The sequence below is a fragment of the Phocoena phocoena genome, chromosome 8, assembly GCF_963924675.1.
Source record: "Phocoena phocoena chromosome 8, mPhoPho1.1, whole genome shotgun sequence".
In the NCBI taxonomy this organism is placed as follows: domain Eukaryota; kingdom Metazoa; phylum Chordata; class Mammalia; order Artiodactyla; family Phocoenidae; genus Phocoena; species Phocoena phocoena.
Window position 1 is genome coordinate 298,986 of NC_089226.1, and position 23,759 is coordinate 322,744.

Consider the following 23,759-nt stretch of genomic DNA (forward strand, 5'->3'; position numbering starts at 1 on the left):
CGCCTAGGAATATACCTGAATAGGAAGAATCTTAAAACCCATGGATATATATGTCTCCGTAAGAGAATCAAGCGTGTGTACAGCGGCCGAAACGCAGCAGTGAAAATCCGATAAATCCCATTATCAAAATAAATTTCGAAAACAAAACACAAAGACAGTGAAATAGAGAGCAATTCTTAAATAATTCACTCAGGGCATGTGATGCAACCGGGATTGACCACATGTACACCCAGAGCTGGTTGAGACATAAGGCTGGACACTTCAGGCTGATAGCATTGGTGAGTTTCGGTGAGCAAATGCAGACCCTTTGAAGTCATACTGCATGGTACCCATTCCATGGGTCCCAACTCTCCAGGTTCAAGGCATTCTTCCTCCAGCTAAAACATGCATGGGAAACCCAGAGTATCGTCCACCGTGTGATTGGGAAACGATTTAAAATGCATCTCAGTTTTCGTATCCTGGTCCTCGGGTTCACCATTCCAGATGCTTTACTAACACTCTCCCCGCTTGGAGAGTCAGTGCCTTTAACCTCCTGTTTGGCACAGCTTGCAATTTCTGTGCAAGATGAACAGGAATAGGGAGAACCAATGAGAGACTAGCTGTAGGTGTCTGCACGGGCAAATGTAACGCTCATTTCCCACCAGGAAGAGGAATTAACCAAAGGCTCAGCATGCCCTGCCGGAAACAGATTAGGGCCTGAAGCAATCCTGCGGTTTTGTGCCCAGCTCACAAGAAAGCGAGTTGAAGAAAGGAGCTCAGGGGCACTGTAATTCACAAACCTGCAGAGTTATAAATGACAGCTATCCTCCAAAAATATATTGAAGTAAGCCTGCGAAGGGGACTTGAAAGCGGGGCAGAATTTCAGGAAAACGATTGCAGGGGGTAGACTGGAATTGCCCTGAAAGCATAGGAAAAGAGGCACAACGTCGACAATGATGCACTTGGCCAAAAAGGCCGTATGCGTTTTTTCCTGAATATATTAAGGAAAAAACGCATACGCCCTTTTTGGCCAACCAAGCAAGCCTGTAAAGGATATCTGCACTACAATGAAATCTCACTGCCCCCCCGGGCAAAAGGGCCATCTGAAAAAAGTGTAAAATCCAGAAAGATAGGACAGGATATGGAGAACAGGGAGCCTCGTTATGCTGATTGGCAGGATGTAAATTGTGAACAGCCACCCTGGAGAAGTGTATGTTGTTTCCTGAAACACGTAAGAAATAAAACAACACAGCCTATGGCAATTGCACTTATGGTCCTATTGCTTAGGGAAATTAAAATCAAAAACAGAGAGCCACCCCAAAGTTTGGGACGGCTGTGTTCCCAAGAAGCTCGTCTACAGTACCAGGAAAATATCCCAGAAAGCAAAATATGGATAAAGAAGTTGTGGCACGTACGTGCAAAGCAATATCACTCAGCAATGAAATCTGTGTCATCAGGCCCGTAGCGGCATAGTGAGTGGATGCAGGTACGGTGATTCTACGTGAACTACGTCACACAGAAAAAGAAACATCATAAGATATCACTAATACACGGAATGAAAACTTGACTACACATGAACTGAATTACAAAACAGAACAGGGTCTCAAATTTAGAAAACCAACTAGTGCTTGCTTATGGGGAAAGGTGCCTTGGGGTGCTGCATAAAATCAGAGACTGAAATTAGCACAGATAACTTTCCATAAGCCAAATATGTAATAGACAAGACCTACTCCTTGCTCAACGAAATGGACCCAACACCACATATTCAACGCCTAGGAATATACCTGACTAGGAAGAATCTTAAAACCCATGGATATATATGTCTCCGTAAGAGAATCAAGCGTGTGTACAGCGGCCGAAACGCAGCAGTGAAAATCGGATAAATCCCATTATCAAAATAAATTTCGAAAACAAAACACAAAGACAGTGAAATAGAGAGCAATTCTTAACTAATTCACTCAGGGCATGTGATGCAACCGGGATTGACCACATCTACACCCACAGCTGGTTGAGACATAAGGCTGGACACTTCAGGCTGATAGCATTGGTGAGTTTCGGTGAGCAAATGCAGACCCTTTGAAGTCATACTGCATGGTACCCATTCCATGGATCCCAACTCTCCAGGTTCAAGGCATTCTTCCTCCAGCTAAAACATGCATGGGAAACCCAGAGTATCGTCCACCGTGTGATTGGGAAACGATTTAAAATGCATCTCAGTTTTCGTATCCTGGTCCTCGGGTTCACCATTCCAGATGCTTTACTAACACTCTCCCCGCTTGGAGAGTCAGTGCCTTTAACCTCCTGTTTGGCACAGCTTGCAATTTCTGTGCAAGATGAACAGGAATAGGGAGAACCAATGAGAGACTAGCTGTAGGTGTCTGCACGGGCAAATGTAACGCTCATTTCCCACCAGGAAGAGGAATTAACCAAAGGCTCAGCATGCCCTGCCGGAAACAGATTAGGGCCTGAAGCAATCCTGCGGTTTTGTGCCCAGCTCACAAGAAAGCGAGTTGAAGAAAGGAGCTCAGGGGCACTGTAATTCACAAACCTGCAGAGTTATAAATGACAGCTATCCTCCAAAAATATATTGAAGTAAGCCTGCGAAGGGGACTTGAAAGCGGGGAAGAATTTCAGGAAAACGATTGCAGGGGGTAGACTGGAATTGCCCTGAAAGCATAGGAAAAGAGGCACAACGTCGACAATGATGCACTTGGCCAAAAAGGGCGTATGCGTTTTTTCCTGAATATATTAAGGAAAAAACGCACACGCCCTTTTTGGCCAAACAAGCAAGCCTGTAAAGGATATCTGCACTACAATGAAATCTCACTGCCCCCCCGGGCAAAAGGGCCATCTCAAAAAAGTGTAAAATCCAGAAAGATAGGACAGGATATGGAGAACAGGGAGCCTCGTTATGCTGATTGGCAGGATGTCAATTGTGAACAGCCACCCTGGAGAAGTGTATGGTGTTTCCTGTAACACGTAAGAAATAAAACAACACAGCCTATGGCAATTGCACTTTTGGTCCTATTGCTTAGGGAAATTAAAATCAAAAACAGAGAGCCACCCCAAAGTTTGGGACGGCTGTGTTCCCAAGTAGCTCGTCTACAGTACCAGGTAAAAATCCCAGAAAGCAAAATATGGATAAAGAAGTTGTGGCACGTACGTACAATGCAATATCACTCAGCAATGAAATCTGTGTCATCAGGCCCGTAGCGGCATAGTGAGTGGATGCAGGTACGGTGATTCTACGTGAACTACGTCACACAGAAAAAGAAACATCATAAGATATCACTAATACACGGAATGAAAACTTGACTACACATGAACTGAATTACAAAACAGAACAGGGTCTCAAATTTAGAAAACCAACTAGTGCTTGCTTATGGGGAAAGGTGCCTTGGGGTGCTGCATAAAATCAGAGACTGAAATTAGCACAGATAACTTTCCATAAGCCAAATATGTAATAGACAAGACCTACTCCTTGCTCAACGAAATGGACCCAACACCACATATTCAACGCCTAGGAATATACCTGACTAGGAAGATTCTTAAAACCCATGGATATATATGTCTCCGTAAGAGAATCAAGCGTGTGTACAGCGGCCGAAACGCAGCAGTGAAAATCCGATAAATCCCATTATCAAAATAAATTTCGAAAACAAAACACAAAGACAATGAAATAGAGAGCAATTCTTAAATAATTCACTCAGCGCATGCGATGCAACCGGGATTGACCACATCTACACCCAGAGCTGGCTGAGATATAAGGCTGGACACTTCAAGCTGATAGCATTGGTGAGTTTCGGTGAGCAAATGCAGACCCTTTGAAGTCATACTGCATGGTACCCATTCCATGGGTCCCAACTCTCCAGGTTCAAGGGATTCTTCCTCCAGCTAAAACATGCATGGGAAACCCAGAGTATCGTCCACCGTGTGATTGGGAAACGATTTAACATGCATCTCAGTTTTCGTATCCTGGTCCTCGGGTTCACCATTCCAGATGCTTTACTAACACTCTCCCCGCTTGGAGAGTCAGTGTCTTTAACCTCCTCTTTGGCACAGCTTGCAATTTCCGTGCAAGATGAACAGGAATAGGGAGAACCAATGAGAGACTAGCTGTAGGTGTCTGCACTGGCAAATGTAACGCTCATTTCCCACCAGGAAGAGGAATTAACCAAAGGCTCAGCGTGCCCTGCCGGAAACAGATTAGGGCCTGAAGCAATCCTGCGGTTTTGTGCCCAGCTCACAAGAAAGCGAGTTGAAGAAAGGAGCTCAGGGGCACTGTAATTCACAAACCTGCAGAGTTATAAATGACAGCTATCCTCCAAAAATATATTGAAGTAAGCCTGCGAAGGGGACTTGAAAGCGGGGCAGAATTTTAGGAAAACGATTGCAGGGGGTAGACTGGAATTGCCCTGAAAGCATAGGAAAAGAGGCAGAACGTCGACAATGATGCACTTGGCCAAAAAGGGCGTATGCGTTTTTTCCTGAATATATTCAGGAAAAAACGCATATGCCCTTTTTGGCCAACCAAGCAAGCCTGTAAAGGAAATCTGCACTACAATGAAGTCTCACTGCCCCCCGGGCAAAAGGGCCATCTGAAAAAAGTGTAAAATCCAGAAAGGTAGGACAGGATATGGAGAACAGGGAGCCTTGTTATGCTGATTGGCAGGATGTAAATTGCCAGCAGCCACCCTGGAGAAGTGTATGGTGTTTCCTGAAACACGTAAGAAACAAAGCAACACAGCCTATGGCACTTCCACTTATGGTCCTATAGCTTACGGAAATTAAAATCAAAAACAGAGAGCCACCCCAATATTTGGGACGGCTGTGTTCACAATACGCTCGTCTACAGTATCAGGTAAATATCCCAGAAAGCAAAAAATGGATAAAGAAGTTGTGGCACGTACGTACAATGCAATATCACTCAGCAATGAAATCTGTGTCATCAGGCCCGTAGCGGCATAGTGAGTGGATGCAGGTACGGTGATTCTTCCTGAACTACGTCTCGCAGAAAAAGAAACATCATAAGATATCACTAATACACGGAATGTAAACTTGACTACACATGAACTGAATTACAAAACAGAACAGGGTCTCAAATTTAGAAAACCAACTAGTGCTTACTTATGGGGAAAGGTGCCTTGGGGTGCTGCATAAAACCAGAGACTGAAATTAGCATTGATAACTTTCCATAAGCCAAATATGTAATAGACAAGACCTACTCCTTGCTCAACGAAATGGACCCAACACCACATATTCAACGCCTAGGAATATACCTGACTAGTAAGAATCTTAAAACCCATGGATATATATGTCTCCGTAAGAGAATCAAGCGTGTGTACAGCGGCCGAAACGCAGCAGTGAAAATCCGATAAATCCCATTATCAAAATAAATTTCGAAAACAAAACACAAAGACAGTGAAATAGAGAGCAATTCTTAAATAATTCACTCAGGGCATGTGATGCAACCGGGATTGACCACATCTACACCCAGAGCTGGTTGAGACATAAGGCTGGACACTTCAGGCTGATAGCATTGGTGAGTTTCGGTGAGCAAATTCAGACCCTTTGAAGTCATACTGCATGGTACACATTCCATGGGTCCCAACTCTCCAGGTTCAAGGGATTCTTCCTCCAGCTAAAACATGCATGGGAAACCCAGAGTATCGTCCACCGTGTGATTGGGAAATGATTTAACATGCATCTCAGTTTTCGTATCCTGGTCCTCGGGTTCACCATTCCAGATGCTTTACTAACACTCTCCCCGCTTGGAGAGTCAGTGCCTTTAACCTCCTCTTTGGCACAGCTTGCAATTTCCGTGCAAGATGAACAGGAATAGGGAGAACCAATGAGAGACTAGCTGTAGGTGTCTGCTCGGGCAAATGTAACGCTCATTTCCCACCAGGAAGAGGAATTAACCAAAGGCTCAGCATGCCCTGCCGGAAACAGATTAGGGCCTGAAGCAATCCTGCGGTTTTGTGCCCAGCTCACAAGAAAGCGAGTTGAAGAAAGGAGCTCAGGGGCACTGTAATTCACAAACCTGCAGAGTTATAAATGACAGCTATCCTCCAAAAATATATTGAAGTAAGCCTGCGAAGGGGACTTCAAAGCGGGGAAGAATTTTAGGAAAACGATTGCAGGGGGTAGACTGGAATTGCCCTGAAAGCATAGGAAAAGAGGCAGAACGTCGACAATGATGCACTTGGCCAAAAAGGGCGTATGCGTTTTTTCCTGAATATATTCAGGAAAAAACGCATACGCCCTTTTTGGCCAACCAAGCAAGCCTGTAAAGGAAATCTGCACTACAATGAAGTCTCACTGCCCCCCGGGCAAAAGGGCCATCTGAAAAAAGTGTAAAATCCAGAAAGGTAGGACAGGATATGGAGAACAGGGAGCCTTGTTATGCTGATTGGCAGGATGTAAATTGCCAGCAGCCACCCTGGAGAAGTGTATGGTGTTTCCTGAAACACGTAAGAAACAAAGCAACACAGCCTATGGCACTTCCACTTATGGTCCTATAGCTTATGGAAATTAAAATCAAAAACAGACAGCCACCCCAATATTTGGGATGGCTGTGTTCACAAGAAGCTCGTCTACAGTATCAGGTAAATATCCCAGAAAGCAAAAAATGGATAAAGAAGTTGTGGCACGTACGTACAATGGAATATCACACAGCAATGAAATCTGTGTCATCAGGCCCGTAGCGGCATAGTGAGTGGATGCAGGTACGGTGATTCTACGTGAACTACGTCACACAGAAAAAGAAACATCATAAGATATCACTAATACACGGAATGTAAACTTGACTACACATGAACTGAATTACAAAACAGAACAGGGTCTCAAATTTAGAAAACCAACTAGTGCTTGCTTATGGGGAAAGGTGCCTTGGGGTGCTGCATAAAATCAGAGACTGAAATTAGCACAGATAACTTTCCATAAACCAAATATGTAATAGACAAGACCTACTCCTTGCTCAACGAAATGGACCCAACACCACATATTCAACGCCTAGGAATATACCTGACTAGGAAGATTCTTAAAACCCATGGATATATATGTCTCCGTAAGAGAATCAAGCGTGTGTACAGCGGCCGAAACACAGCAGTGAAAATCCGATAAATCCCATTATCAAAATAAATTTCGAAAACAAAACACAAAGACAATGAAATAGAGAGCAATTCTTAAATAATTCACTCAGCGCATGTGATGCAACCGGGATTTACCACATCTACACCCAGAGCTGGTTGAGATATAAGGCTGGACACTTCAAGCTGATAGCATTGGTGAGTTTCGGTGAGCAAATGCAGACCCTTTGAAGTCATACTGCATGGTACCCACTCCATGGGTCCCAACTCTCCAGGTTCAAGGCATTCTTCCTCCAGCTAAAACATGCATGGAAAACCCAGAGTATCGTCCACCGTGTGATTGGGAAACGATTTAACATGCATCTCAGTTTTCGTATCCTGGTCCTCGGGTTCAACATTCCAGATGCTTTACTAACATTCTCCCCGCTTGGAGAGTCAGTGCCTTTAACCTCCTCTTTGGCACAGCTTGCAATTTCTGTGCAAGATGAACAGGAATAGGGAGAACCAATGAGAGACTAGCTGTAGGTGTCTGCACGGGCAAATGTAACACTCATTGCCCACAAGGAAGAGGAATTAAACAAAGGCTCAGTGTGCCGTGCTGGAAACAGATTAGGGCCTGAAGCAATCCTGCGGTTTTGTGCCCAGCTCACAAGAAAGCGAGTTGAAGAAAGGAGCTCAGGGGCACTGTAATTCACAAACCTGCAGAGTTATAAATGACAGCTATCCTCCAAAAATATATTGAAGTAAGCCTGCGAACGGGACTTGAAAGCGGGGCAAAATTTCAGGAAAACGATTGCAGGGGGTAGACTGGAATTGCCCTGAAAGCATAGGAAAAGAGGCACAACGTCGACTATGATGCACTTGGCCAAAAAGTGCGTATGCGTTTTTTCCTGAATATATTCAGGAAAAAACGCATACGCCCTTTTTAGCCAACCAAGCAAGCCTGTAAAGGAAATCTGCACTACAATGAAGTCTCACTGCCACCCGGGCAAAAGGGCCATCTGAAAAAAGTGTAAAATCCAGAAAGGTAGGACAGGATATGGAGAACAGGGAGCCTTGTTATGCTGATTGGCAGGATGTAAATTGCCAGCAGCCACCCTGGAGAAGTGTATGGTGTTTCCTGAAACACGTAAGAAACAAAGCAACACAGCCTATGGCACTTCCACTTATGGTCCTATAGCTTACGGAAATTAAAATCAAAAACAGACAGCCACCCCAATATTTGGGACGGCTGTGTTCACAAGACGCTCGTCTACAGTATCAGGTAAATATCCCAGAAAGCAAAAAATGGATAAAGAAGTTGTGGCACGTACGTACAATGCAATATCACTCAGCAATGAAATCTGTGTCATCAGGCCCGTAGCAGCATAGTGAGTGGATGCAGGTACGGTGATTCTACGTGAACTACGTCACACAGAAAAAGAAACATCATAAGATATCACTAATACACGGAATGTAAACTTGACTACACATGAACTGAATGACAAAACAGAACAGGGTCTCAAATTTAGAAAACCAACTAGTGCTTGCTTATGGGGAAAGGTGCCTTGGGGTGCTGCATAAAACCAGAGACTGAAATTAGCACAGATAACTTTCCATAAGCCAAATATGTAATAGACAAGAGCTACTCCTTGCTCAACGAAATGGATCCAACACCACATATTCAACGCCTAGGAAGATACCTGACTAGGAAGAATCTTAAAACCCATGGATATATATGTCTCCGTAAGAGAATCAAGCGTGTGTACAGTGGCATAAACGCAGCAGTGAAAATCCGATAAATCCCATTATCAAAATAAATTTCGAAAACAAAACACAAAGACAGTGAAATAGAGAGCAATTCTTAACTAATTCACTCAGGGCATGTGATGCAACCGGGATTTAACACATCTACACCCAGAGCTGGTTGAGACATAAGGCTGGACACTTCAGGCTGATAGCATTGGTGAGTTTCGGTGAGCAAATGCAGACCCTTTGAAGTCATACTGCATGGTACTCATTCCATGGGTCAGAACTCTCCAGGTTCAAGGGATTCTTCCTCCAGCTAAAACATGCATGGGAAACCCAGAGTATCGTCCACCGTGTGATTGGGAAACGATTTAAAATGCAGCTCAGCTTTCGTATCCTGGTCCTCGGGTTCAACATTCCAGATGCTTTACTAACACTCTCCCCGCTTGGAGAGTCAGTGCCTTTAACGTCCTGTTTGGCACAGCTTGCAATTTCTGTGCAAGATGAACAGGAATAGGGAGAACCAATGAGAGACTAGCTGTAGGTGTCTGCACGGGCAAATGTAACGCTCATTGCCCACCAGGAAGAGGAATTAACCAAAGGCTCAGCGTGCCCTGCCGGAAACAGATTAGGGCCTGAATCAATCCTGCGGTTTTGTGCCCAGCTCACAAGAAAGCGAGTTGAAGAAAGGAGCCCAGGGGCACTGTAATTCACAAACCTGCAGAGTTATAAATGACACCTATCCTCCGAAAATATATTGAAGTAAGCCTGCGAAGGGGACTTGAAAGCGGGGCAGAGTTTCAGGAAAACCATTGCACGGGATAGCCTGGAATTGCACTGAAATCATAGGAAAAGAGGCAGAACGTCGACAATGATACACTTGGCCATAAAGGGCGTATGCGTTTTTTCCTGAATATATTCAGGAAAAAACGCATACGCCCTTTTTGGCCAACCAAGCAAGCCTGTAAAGGAAATCTGCACTACAATGAAATCTCACTGCCTCCCCGGGCAAAAGGGCCATCTGAATAAAGTGTAAAATCCGGAAAGGTAGGACAGGATATGGAGAACAGGGAGCCTTGTTGTGCTGATTGGCAGGAGGTAAATTGCCAGCAGCCACCCTGGAGAAGTGTATGGTGTTTCCTGAAACACGTAAGAAATAAAGCAACACAGCCTATGGCAATTGCACTTATGGTCCTATTGCTTAGGGAAATTAAAATCAAAAACAGAGAGCCACCCGAAAGTTTGGGACGGCTGTGTTCCCAAGAAGCTCGTCTACAGTACCAGGTAAATTTCCCAGAAAGCAAAATATGGATAAAGAAGTTGTGGCACGTACGTGCAATGCAATATCACTCAGCAATGAAATCTGTGTCATCAGGCCCGTAGCGGCATAGTGAGTGGATGCAGGAACGGTGATTCTACGTGAACTACGTCACACAGAAAAAGAAACATCATAAGATATCACTAATACACGGAATGTAAACTTGACTACACATGAACTGAATTACAAAACAGAACAGGGTCTCAAATTTAGAAAACCAACTAGTGCTTGCTTATGGGGAAAGGCGCCTTGGGGTGCTGCATAAAACCAGAGACTGAAATTAGCACAGATAACATTCCATAAGCCAAATATGTAATAGACAAGACCTACTCCTTGCTCAACGAAATGGACTCAACACCACATATTCAACGCCTAGGAATATACCTGACTAGGAAGAATCTTAAAACCAATGGATTTATATGTCTCCGTAAGAGAATCAAGCGTGTGTACAGCGGCATAAACGCAGCAGTAAAAATCCGATAAATCCCATTATCAAAATAACTTTCAAAAACAATACACAAAGACAGTGAAATAGAGAGCAATTCTTAAACAATTCACTCAGGGCATGTGATGCAACAGGGATTGACCACATCTACAACCACAGCTGATTGAGACATAAGGCTGGACACTTCAGGCTGATAGCATTGGTGAGTTTCGGTGAGCAAATGCTGACCCTTTGAAGTCATACGGCATGGTACCCATTCCATGGGTCCCAACACTCCAGGTTCAAGGGATTCTTCCTCCAGCTAAAACATGCATGGGAAACCCAGAGTATCGTCCACCGTGTGATTGGGAAACGATTTAAAATGCATCTCAGTTTTCGTATCCTGGTCCTCGGGTTCACCATTCCAGATGTTTTACTAACACTCTCCCCGCTTGGAGAGTCAGTGCCTTTAACCTCCTCTTTGGCAGAGTTGTAATTTCTGTGCAAGATGAAGAGGAATAGGGAGAACCAATGAGAGACTAGCTGTAGGTGTCTGCACGGGCAAATGTAACGCTAATTGCCCACCAGGAAGAGGAAATAAACTAAGGCTCAGTGTGACCTGCTGGAAACAGATTAGGGCCTGAAGCAATCCTGCGGTTTTGTGCCCAGCTCACAAGAAAGCGAGTTGAAGAAAGGAGCTCAGGGGCACTGTAATTCACAAACCTGCAGAGTTATAAATGACAGCTATCCTCCAAAAATATATTGAAGTAAGCCTGCGAAGGGGACTTGAAAGCGGGGCAGAATTTCAGGAAAACGATTGCAGGGGGTAGACTGGAATTGCCCTGAAAGCATAGGAAAAGAGGCAGAACGTCGAAAATGATGCACGTGGCCAAAAAGGGCGTATGCGTTTTTTCCTGAATATATTCTGGAAAAAACGCATACGCACTTTTTGGCCAACCAAGCAAGCCTGTAAAGGAAATCTGCACTACAATGAAGTCTCACTGCCCCCCGGGCAAAAGGGCCATCTGAAAAAAGTGTAAAATCCAGAAAGGTAGGACAGGATATGGAGAACAGGGAGCCTTGTTATGCTGATTGGTAGGATGTAAATTGCCAGCAGCCACCCTGGAGAAGTGTATGGTGTTTCCTGAAACACGTAAGAAACAAAGCAACACAGCCTATGGCACTTCCACTTATGGTCCTATAGCTTACGGAAATTAAAATCAAAAACAGACAGCCACCCCAATATTTGGGACGGCTGTGTTCCCAAGAAGCTCGTCTACAGTATCAGGTAAATATCCCAGAAAGCAAAAAATGGATAAAGAAGTTGTGGCACGTACGTACAATGCAATATCACTCAGCAATGAAATCTGTGTCATCAGGCCCGTAGCGGCATAGTGAGTGCATGCCGGTACGGTGATTCTACGTGAACTACGTCACACAGAAAAAGAAACATTATAAGATATCACTAATACACGGAATGTAAACTTGACTACACATGAACTGAATTACAAAACAGAACAGGGTCTCAAATTTAGAAAACCAACTAGTGCTTGCTTATGGGGAAAGGCGCTTTGGGGTGCTGCATAAAACCAGAGACTGAAATTAGCACAGATAACTTTCCATAAGCCAAATATGTAATAGACAAGACCTACTCCTTGCTCAACGAAATGGACTCAACACTACATATTCAACGCCTAGTAATATACCTGACTAGGAAGAATCTTAAAACCCATGGATAAATATGTCTCCCTAAGAGAATCAAGCGTGTGTACAGCGGCCGAAACGCAGCAGTGACAATCCGATAAATCCCATTATCAAAATAAATTTCGAAAACAAAACACAAAGACAGTGAAATAGAGAGCAATTCTTAAATAATTCACTCAGGGCATGTGATGCAACCGGGATTGACCACATCTACACCCAGAGCTGGTTCAGACATAAAGCTGGACACTTCAGGCTGATGGCATTGGTGAGTTTCGGTGAGCAAATGAATACCCTTTGAAGTCATACTGCATGGTACCCATTCCATGGGTCCCAACTCTCCAGGTTCAAGGGATTCTTCCTCCAGCTAAAACATGCATGGGAAACCCAGAGTATCGTCCACCGTGTGATTGGGAAACGATTTAAAATGCATCTCAGTTTTCGTATCCTGGTCCTCGGGTTCACCATTCCAGATGCTTTACTAACACTCTCCCCGTTTGGAGAGTCAGTGCCTTTAACCTCCTCTTTGGCACAGCTTGCAATTTCTGTGCAAGATGAACAGGAATAGGGAGAACCAATGAGAGACTAGCTGTAGGTGTCTGCACGGGCAAATGTAACGCTCATTTCCCACCAGGAAGAGGAATTAACCAAAGGCTCAGTGTGCCTTGCCAGAAACAGATTAGGGCCTGAAGCAATCCTGCGGTTTTGTGCCCAGCTCACAAGAAAGCGAGTTGAAGAAAGGAGGTCAGGGGCACTGTAATTCACAAACCTGCAGAGTTATAAATGACAGCTATCCTCCAAAAATATATTGAAGTAAGCCTGCGAAGGGGACTTGAAAGCGGGGCAGAATTTCAGGAAAACGATTGCAGGGGGTAGACTGGAATTGCCCTGAAAGCATAGGAAAAGAGGCACAAAGTCGAAAATGATGCACTTGGCCAAAAAGGGCGTATGCATTTTTTCCTGAATATATTCAGGAAAAAACGCATACGCCCTTTTTGGCCAACCAAGCAAGCCTGTAAAGGAAATCTGCACTACAATGAAATCTCACTGCCCCCCGGGCAAAAGGGCCATCTGAAAAAAGTGTAAAATCCAGAAAGATAGGACAGGATATGGAGAACAGGGAGCCTTGTTATGCTGATTGGCAGGATGTAAATTGCCAGCAGCCACCCTGGAGAAGTGTATGGTGTTTCCTGAAACACGTAAGAAACAAAACAACACAGCCTATGGCACTTCCACTTATGGTCCTATAGCTTACGGAAATTAAAATCGAAAACAGACAGCCACCCCAATATTTGGGACGGTTGTCTTCACAAGAAGCTCGTCTACAGTATCAGGTAAATATCCTAGAAAGCAAAAAATGGATAAAGAAGTTGTGGCACGTACGTGCAATGCAATATCACTCAGCAATGAAATCTGTGTCATCAGGCCCATAGCGGCATAGTGAGTGGATGCAGGTACGGTGATTCTACGTGAACTACGTCACACAGAAAAAGAAACATCATAAGATATCACTAATACACGGAATGTAAACTTGACTACACATGAACTGAATTACAAAACAGAACAGGGTCTCAAATTTAGAAAACCAACTAGTGCTTGCTTATGGGGAAAGGTGCGTTGGGGTGCTGCATAAAACCAGAGACTGAAATTAGCACAGATAACTTTCCATAAGCCAAATATGTAATAGACAACACCTACTCCTTGCTCAACGAAATGGACCCAACACCACATATTCAACGCCTAGGAATATAGCTGACTAGGAAGAATCTTAAAACCCATGGATATGTATGTCTCCGTAAGAGAATCAGGCGTGTGTACAGCGGCCGAAACACTGCAGTGAAAATCCGATAAATCCCATTATCAAAATAAATTTCGAAAACAAAACACAAAGACAGTGAAATAGAGAGCAATTCTTAAATAATTCACTCAGGGCATGTGATGCAACCGGGATTGACCACATCTACACCCAGAGCTGGTTGAGACATAAGGCTGGACACTTCAGGCTGATGGCATTGGCGAGTTTCGGTGAGCAAATGCATACCCTTTGAAGTCATAGTGCATGGTACCCATTCCATGGGTCCCAACTCTCCAGGTTCAAGGGATTCTTCCTCCAGGTAAAACATGCATGGGAAACCCAGAGTATCGTCCACCGTGTGATTGGGAAATGATTTAAAATGCATCTCAGTTTTCGTATCCTGGTCCTCGGGTTCACCATTCCAGATGCTTTACTAACACTCTCCCCGCTTGGAGAGTCAGTGCCTTTAACCTCCTCTTTGGCACAGCTTGCAATTTCTGTGCAAGATGAACAGGAATAGGGAGAACCAATGAGAGACTAGCTGTAGGTGTCTGCACGGGCAAATGTAACGCCCATTGCCCACCAGGAAGAGGAATTAAACAAAGGCTCAGTGTGCCCTGCTGGAAACAGATTAAGGCCTTAAGCAATCCTGCGGTTTTGTGCCCAGCTCACAAGAAAGCGAGTTGAAGAAAGGAGCTCAGGGGCACTGTAATTCACAAACCTGCAGAGTTATAAATGACAGCTATCCTCCAAAAATATATTGAAGTAAGCCTGCGAAGGGGACTTGAAAGTGGGGCAGAATTTCAGGAAAACGATTGCAGGGTGTAGACATGAATTGACCTGAAAGCATAGGAAAAGAGACAGAACGTCGACAATGATGCACTTGGCCAAAAAGGGCGTATGCGTTTTTTCCTGAATATATTCAGGAAAAAAGGCATACGCCCTTTTTGGCCAACCAAGCAAGCCTGTAAAGGAAATCTGCACTACAATGAAATCTCACCACCGCCCCGGGCAAAAGTGCCATCTGAAAAAAGTGTAAAATCCAGAAAGGTAGGACAGGATATGGAGAACAGGGAGCCTTGTTATGCTGATTGGCAGGATGTAAATTGTGAACAGCCACCCTGGAGAAGTGTATGGTGTTTCCTGAAACACGTAAGAAATAAAGCAACACAGCCTATGGCAATTGCACTTATGGTCCTATTGCTTAGGGAAATTAAAATCAAAAACAGAGAGCCACCCCAAAGTTTGGGACGGCTGTGTTCCCAAGAAGCTCGTCTACAGTACCAGGTAAATATCCCAGAAAGCAAAAAATGGATAAAGAATTTGTGGCACATACGTGCAATGCAATATCACTCAGCAATGAAATCTGTGTCATCAGGCCCGTAGCGGCATAGTGAGTGGATGCAGGTACGGTGATTCTACGTGAACTACGTCACACAGAAAAAGAAACATCGTAAGATATCACTAATACACGGAATGTAAACTTGACTACACATGAACTGAATTACAAAACAGAACAGGGTCTCAAATTTAGGAAACCAACTAGTGCTTGATTATGGGGAAAGGTGCTTTGGGGTGCTGCATAAATCCAGAGACTGAAATTAGCACAGATAACTTTCCATAAGCCAAATATGTAATAGACAAGACCTACTCCTTGCTCAACGAAATGGACTCAACACCACATATTCAACGCCTAGGAATATACCTGACTACGAAGAATCTTAAAACCCATGGATTTATATGTCTCCATAAGAGAATCAAGCCTGTGTACAGCGGCATAAACGCAGCACTGAAAATCCGATAAATCCCATTATCAAAATAAATTTCAAAAACAAAACACAAAGACAGTGAAAGAGAGCAATTCTTAAATAATTCACTCAGGGCATCTGATGCAACCGGGATTTAACACATCTACACCCAGAGCTGGTTGAGACATAAGGCTGGACATTTCAGGCTGATAGCATTGGTGAGTTTCGGTGAGCAAATGCAGACCCTTTGAAGTCATACTGCATGGTAATCATTCCATGGGTCCCAACACTCCAGGTTCAAGGGATTCTTCCTCCAGCTAAAACATGCATGGGAAACCCAGAGTATCGTCCACCGTGTGATTGGGAAACGATTTAAAATGCATCTCAGTTTTCGTATCCTGGTCCTCGGGTTCACCATTCCAGATGCTTTACTAACAATCTCCTAACAATCTCCCCACTTGGAGAGTCAGTGCCTTTAACCTCCTCTTTGGCACAGCTTGCAATTTCTGTGCAAGATGAACAGGAATAGGGAGAACCAATGAGAGACTAGCTGTAGGTGTCTGCACGGGCAAATGTAACGCTCATTGCCCACCAGGAAGAGGAATTAAAGAAAGGCTCAGTGTGCCCTGCTGGAAACAGATTAGGACCTGAAGCAATCCTGCAGTTTTGTGCCCAGCTCACAAGAAAGCGAGTTGAAGAAAGGAGCTCAGGGGCACTGGAATTCACAAACCTGCAGAGTTATAAATGACAGCTATCCTCCAAAAATATATTGAAGTAAGCCTGCGAAGGGGACTTGAAAGCGGGGCAGAATTTCAGGAAAACGATTGCAGGGGGTAGACTGGAATTGCCCTGAAAGCATAGGAAAAGAGGCACAACGTCGACAATGATGCACTTGGCCAAAAAGGGCGTATGCGTTTTTTCCTGAATATATTCAGGAAAAAACGCATACGCTCTTTTTCGCCAACCAAGCAAGCCTGTAAAGGAAATCTGCACTACAATGAAGTCTCACTGCCCCCTGGGGAAAAGGGCCATCTGAAAAAAGTGTAAAATCCAGAAAGTTAGGACAGCATATGGAGAACACGGAGCCTTGTTATGCTGATTGGCAGTATGTAAATTGCCAGCAACCACCCTGTAGAAGTGTATGGTGTTTCCTGAAACACGTAAGAAACAAAGCAACACAGCCTATGGCACTTCCACTTATGGTCCTATAGCTTACGGAAATTAAAATCAAAAACAGACAGACACCTCAATATTTCGGACGGCTGTGTTCACAAGAAGCTCGTCTACAGTATCAGGTAAATATCCCAGAAAGCAAAAAATGGATAAAGAAGTTGTGGCACGTAAGTACAATGCAATATCACTCAGCAATGAAATCTGTGTCATCAGGCCCGTAGCGGCATAGTGAGTGGATGCAGGTACGGTGATTCTACGTGAACTACGTCACACAGAAAAAGAAACATCATAAGATATCACTAATACACGGAATGTAAACTTGACTACACATGAACTGAATTACAAAACAGAACAGGGTCTCAAATTTAGAAAACCAACCAGTGCTTGCTTATGGGGAAAGGTGCCTTGGGGTGCTGCATAAAACCAGAGACTGAAATTAGCACAGATAACTTTCCATAAGCCAAATATGTAATAGACAAGACCTACTCCTTGCTCAACGAAATGGACCCAACACCACATATTCAACGCCTAGGAATATACCTGACTAGGAAGAATCTTAAAACCCATGGATATATATGTCTCCGTAAGAGAATCAAGCGTGTGTACAGCGGCCGAAACGCAGCCGTGAAAATCCGATAAATCCCATTATCCAAATAAATTTCGAAAACAAAACACAAAGACAGTGAAATAGAGAGCAATTCTTAAATAATTCACTCAGGGCATGTGATGCAACCGGGATTGACCACATCTACACCCAGAGCTGGTTGAGACATAAGGCTGGACACTTCAGGCTGATAGCATTGGTGAGTTTCGGTGAGCAAATGCAGACCCTTTGAAGTCATACTGCATGGTACCCATTCCATGGGTCCCAACTCTTCAGGTTCAAGGCATTCTTCCTCCAGCTAAAACATGCATGGGAAACCCAGAGTATCGTCCACCGTGTGATTGGGAAACGATTTAAAATGCATCTCAGTTTTCGTATCCTGGTCCTCGGGTTCACCATTCCAGATGCTTTACTAACACTCTCCCCGCTTGGAGAGTCAGTGCCTTTAACCTCCTGCTTGGCACAGCTTGCAATTTCTGTGCAAGATGAACAGGAATAGGGAGAACCAATGAGAGACTAGCTGTAGGTGTCTGCACGGGCAAATGTAACGCTCATTGCCCACCAGGAAGAGGAATTAAACAAAGGCTCAGTGTGCCCTGCTGGAAACAGATTAGGGCCTGAAGCAATCCTGCGGTTTTGTGCCCAGCTCACAAGAAAGCGAGTTGAAGAAAGGAGCTCAGGGGCACTGTAATTCACAAACCTGCAGAGTTATAAATGACAGCTATCCTCCAAAAATATATTGAAGTAAGCCTGCGAAGGGGACTTGAAAACGGGGCAGAATTTCAGGAAAACGATTGCAGGGGGTAGACTGGAATTGCCCTGAAAGCATAGGAAAAGAGGCAGAACGTCGACAATGATGCACTTGGCCAAAAAGGGCGTATGCGTTTTTTCCTGAATATATTCAGGAAAAAACGCATACGCCCTTTTTGGCCAACCAAGCAAGACTGTAAAGGAAATCTGCACTACAATGAAGTCTCACTGCCCCCCGGGCAAAAGGGCCATCTGAAAAAAGTGTAAAATCCAGAAAGGTAGGACAGGATATGGAGAACAGGGAGCCTTGTTATGCTGATTGGCAGGATGTAAATTGCCAGCAGCCACCCTGGAGAAGTGTATGGTGTTTCCTGAAACACGTAAGAAACAAAGCAACACAGCCTATGGCACTTCCACTTATGGTCCTATAGCTTATGGAAATTAAAATCAAAAACAGACAGCCACCCCAATATTTGGGACGGCTGTGTTCACAAGAAGCTCGTCTACAGTACCAGGTAAATATCCCAGAAAGCAAAAAATGGATAAAGAAGTTGTGGCACGTACGTACAATGCAATATCACTCAGCAATGAAATCTGTGTCATCAGGCCCGTAGCGGCATAGTGAGTGGATGCAGGTACGGTGATTCTACGTGAACTACGTCACACAGAAAAAGAAACATCATAAGATATCACTAATACACGGAATGTAAACTTGACTACACATGAACTGAATTACAAAACAGAACAGGGTCTCAAATTTACAAAACCAACTAGTGCTTGCTTATGGGGAAAGGTGCCTTGGGGTGCTGCATAAAACCAGAGACTGAAATTAGCACAGATAACTTTCCATAAGCCAAATATGTAATAGACAAGACCTACTCCTTGCTCAACGAAATCGACCCAACACCACATATTCAACGCCTAGGAATATACCTGACTAGGAAGAATCTTAAAACCCATGGATATATATGTCTCCGTAAGAGAATCAAGAGTGTGTACTGCGGCCGAAACGCAGCAGTGAAAATCCGATAAATCCCATTATCCAAATAAATTTCGAAAACAAAACACAAAGACAGTGAAATAGAGAGCAATTCTTAAATAATTCACTCAGGGCATGTGATGCAACCGGGATTGACCACATCTACACCCAGAGCTGGTTGAGACATAAGGCTGGACACTTCAGGCTGATAGCATTGGTGAGTTTTGGTGAGCAAATGCAGACCCTTTGAAGTCATACTGCATGGTACCCATTCCATGGGTCCCAACTCTTCAGGTTCAAGGCATTCTTCCTCCAGCTAAAACATGCATGGGAAACCCAGAGTATGGTCCACCGTTTGATTGGGAAACGATTTTAAATGCATCTCAGACAGGCTTGGAAGATGGCGGGAGAGTAATACGCGGAGATCGCCTTCCTCCCCACGGATACACCAGAAATACATCCACACGTGGAACAACTCCTACAGAACTCCTACTGAAGGCTGGCAGAAGACCTCAGACCTCCCAAAAGGCAAGAAACTCCCCACGTAACTGGGTAGGGCAAAAGAAAAAACAGAGACAAAAGAATAAGGATGGCACCTGCACCAGTGGGAGGGAGCTGTGAAGGAGGAAAAGTTTCCACACACTAGGAAGCCCCTCCGTGAGCGGAGACTGCGGGAGGCAGAGGGGGGAGTTTCGGGACCGCGGAGTAGTGCACAGCGACGGGTGCGGAGGGCAAAGCGGGGAGATTCCTGCACAGACGATCGGCGCCGACCAGCACTCACCAACCCGAGAGGCTTGCTGCTCACCCACCGGGGCGGGCGGGGCTGCGAGCTGAGGCTCGGGTTTTGGTTTTGGACGGAGCTCAGGGAGAGGACTGGGGTTGGCGCCTTGAACATAGCCTGAAGGGGTTAGTGCACCACGACTAGCCGGGAGGGAGTTTGGGGAAAAGCCTGCACCGGCCGAAGAGGCAAGAGACTTTTTCTTCCCTCTTTGTCTCCTGGTGCGCGAGGAGAGGGGTTTAAGAGCGCTGCTTAAAGGAACTCCAGAGACGGGCGCGAGCCGCGGCTAAAAGCGCGAACCCCAGAGACGGGCGCGAGCCGCGGCTGAGGGCGCGAGCCCCCGAGACGGGCGCGAGCCGCGGCTGAAAGCGCAAACCCCAGAGACGGGCGCGAGCCGCGGCTAAAACCGCGGACCCCAGAGACGGGCGGGAGACGCTAAGGCTGCTGCTGCCGCCACCAAGGGGCCTGTGTGCGAGCACAGGTCACTCTCCACACCCCTCTTCCGCGGAGCCTGTGCAGCCCGCCACTGCCAGGTTCCCGGGATCCAGGGACAACTTCCCCGGGACAACGCACGGCGGGCCTCAGGCTGGTGCAACGTCACGCCGGCCTCTGCCGCAACGTCACGCTGCCTCTGCCGCCGCAGGCCGGCCCCGCACGCAGTGCCCCTCCTTCCCCCATCCCCCAACCCCCGGCCTGAGTGAGCCGGAGGCCCCGAATCAGCGGCTCCTTTAACCCCGTCCTGTCTGAGCAAAAAACAGACGCCCTCCAGCGATCTGCGCGCAGGGGCAGGGCCGGGTACAAAGCTGAGCTCCTGTGAGCTGTGAGAACAAAGAAGAGAAAGGGAAATCTCTCCCAGCAGCCACAGAAGCAGCGGATTAAAGCTCCACAATCAACTTGATATACCCTGCATCTGTGGAATACCTGAATAGACAAGGAATGATCCCAAATTGAAGAGGTGGAATTTAGGAGCGAAATCTATGATTTTTTTCCCTTTTCCTCTTTTTGTGAAGGTGTACGTGTATGCTCCGGTGTGACATCTAGTCTGTATACTCTAGCTTCCACCATTTGTCCTAGGGCTCTATCCGTCCATGACTTTTTTTAAAAAATTCTTTTTCTTAATAATTAAGTTTAATTGTAATAACTTTATTATACTTTACCTTCGTTCTTTCTTTCTTTCCTTCCTTCCCTCCCTCCTTTAGACAACGAATCACCCCAAATTGAGGAGGTGGTCTCAGGGAGCAGGATTTATGATTTTTCCCCCTTTACCTCTTTTTGTGAAGGTGTATGTGTATGCTTCTGTGTAAGATTTTCTCTGTATAGCTTTGCTTCCAACATTTGTCCTAAGGTTCTATCCGTCCCTTTTTTTTTTTTCTAAATATTTTTTAATTCAATAACTATATTATACTTTATTTTATTTTTACCGTATCATCTTTCTTTCTGTCTTTTTTTCCTTCTTTCCCTCCTTCCTTCCTTCCTCCCTCCCTCCCTCCCTCCCTCCTTTCTTTCCTTCTTTGCTTCTTTCTTCCTTCCTTCCTTTCCTCCTTTCCTTCTTTCTTTCCTCATACTTCTACTAATTCTCTCTACTTTTTCTCCCTTTTATTCTGAGCCGTGTGGATGAAAGGCTCTTGGTGCTCCAGCCAGGAGTCAGGGCTCTGCCTCTGAGGTAGGAGAGCCAACTTCAGGTCACTGGTCAACAAGAGACCTCCCAGCTCCACATAATATTAAACAGTGGAAATCTCCCAGAGACCTCCATCTTAACACCAGCACCCAGCTTCACTCAACGACCAGCAAGCCACAGTGCTGGACAACCTATGCCAAACAACTAGCAAAACAGGAACACAACCCCACCCATTAGCAGAGAGGCTGCCTAAAATCATAATAAGGCCACAGACACCCCAAAACACACCACCAGATGTGAACCTGCCCACTAGAGAGACAAGATCCAGCCTCATCCAGCACAACACAGGCACTAGTCCCCTCCACCAGGAAGCCTACACAACCCACTGAAACAACCTTAGCCACTGGAGACAGACATCAAAAACAACGGGAACTACGAAAGTGCAGCCTGCAAAAAGGAGACCCCAAACACAGTAAGATAAGCAAAATGAGAAGACAGAAAAACACACAGCAGATGAAGGAGCAAGATAAAAACCCACCAGACCTAACAAATGAAGAGGAAATAGGCAATCTACCTGAAAAAGAATTCAGAATAATGATAGTAAGGATGATCCGAAATCTTGGAAGTAGAATGGACAAAATGCAAGAAACAGTTAACAAGGACCTACAAGAACTAAAGATGAAACAAGCAACGATGAACAATGCAATAAATGAAATTAAAATCACTCTAGATAGGATCAATAGCAGAATAACTGAGGCAGAAGAACGGATAAGTGACCTGGAAGATAAAGTAGTGGAAATAACTACTGCAGAGCAGAATAAAGAAAAAAGAATGAAAAGAACTGAGGACAGTCTCAGAGACCTCTGGGACAACATGAAACGCACCAACATTCGAATTATAGGGGTTCCAGAAGAAGAAGAAAGAAAGAAAGGGACTGAGAAAATATTTGAAGAGATTATAGTTGAAAACTTCCCTAATATGGGAAAGGAAATAGTTAATCAAGTCCAGGAAGCACAGAGGGTCCCATACAGGATAAATACAAGGAGAAACACGCCAAGACACATATTAATCAAACTGTCAAAAATTAAATACAAAGAAAGCATATTAAAAGCAGCAAGGGAAAAACAACAAATAACACACAAGGGAATCCCCATAAGGTTAACAGCTGATCTCTCAGCAGAAACCCTACAAGCCAGAAGGGAGTGGCAGGACATACTGAAAGTGATGAAGGAGAATAGCCTGAAACCAAGACTACTCTACCCAGCAAGGATCTCATTCACATTTGATGGAGAAATTAAAACCTTTACAGACAAGCAAAAGCTGAGAGAGTTCAGCACCACCAAACCAGCTTTACAACAAATGTTAAAGGAACTTCTCTAGACACGAAACACGAGAAGGAAATGACCTATAGTAGCGAACCCAAAACAATATATAAAATGGAAATAGGAACATTCATATCAATAATTACCTTAAATGTAAATGGACTAAATGCTCCCACCAAAAGACACAGATTGGCTGAATGGATACAAAAACAAGACCCTTATATATGCTGTCTACAAGAGACCCACTTCAGAACTAGAGACACATACAGACTGAAAGTAAGGGGATGGAAAAAGATATTCCATGCAAATGGAAACCAAAAGAAAGCTGGAGTAGCAATTCTCATATCAGACAAAATAGACTTTAAAATAAGGACTATTAAAAGGGACAAAGAAGGACACTACATAATGATCAAGGGATTGATCCAAGAAGAAGATATAACAATTGTAAATATTTATGCACCCAACATAGGAGCACCTCAATACATAAGGCAAATACTAACAACCATAAAAGGGGAGATCAACAGTAACACATTCATAGTAGGGGACTTTAACACCCCACTTTCACCCATGGACAGATCATCCAAAATGAAAATAAATAAGGAAACACAAGCTTTAAATGATACATTAAACAAGATGGACTTAATTGATATTTATAGGACACTCCATCCAAAAACAACAGAATACACATTTTTCTCAAGTGCTCATGGAACATTCTCCAGGATAGATCATATCTTGGGTCACAAATCAAGCC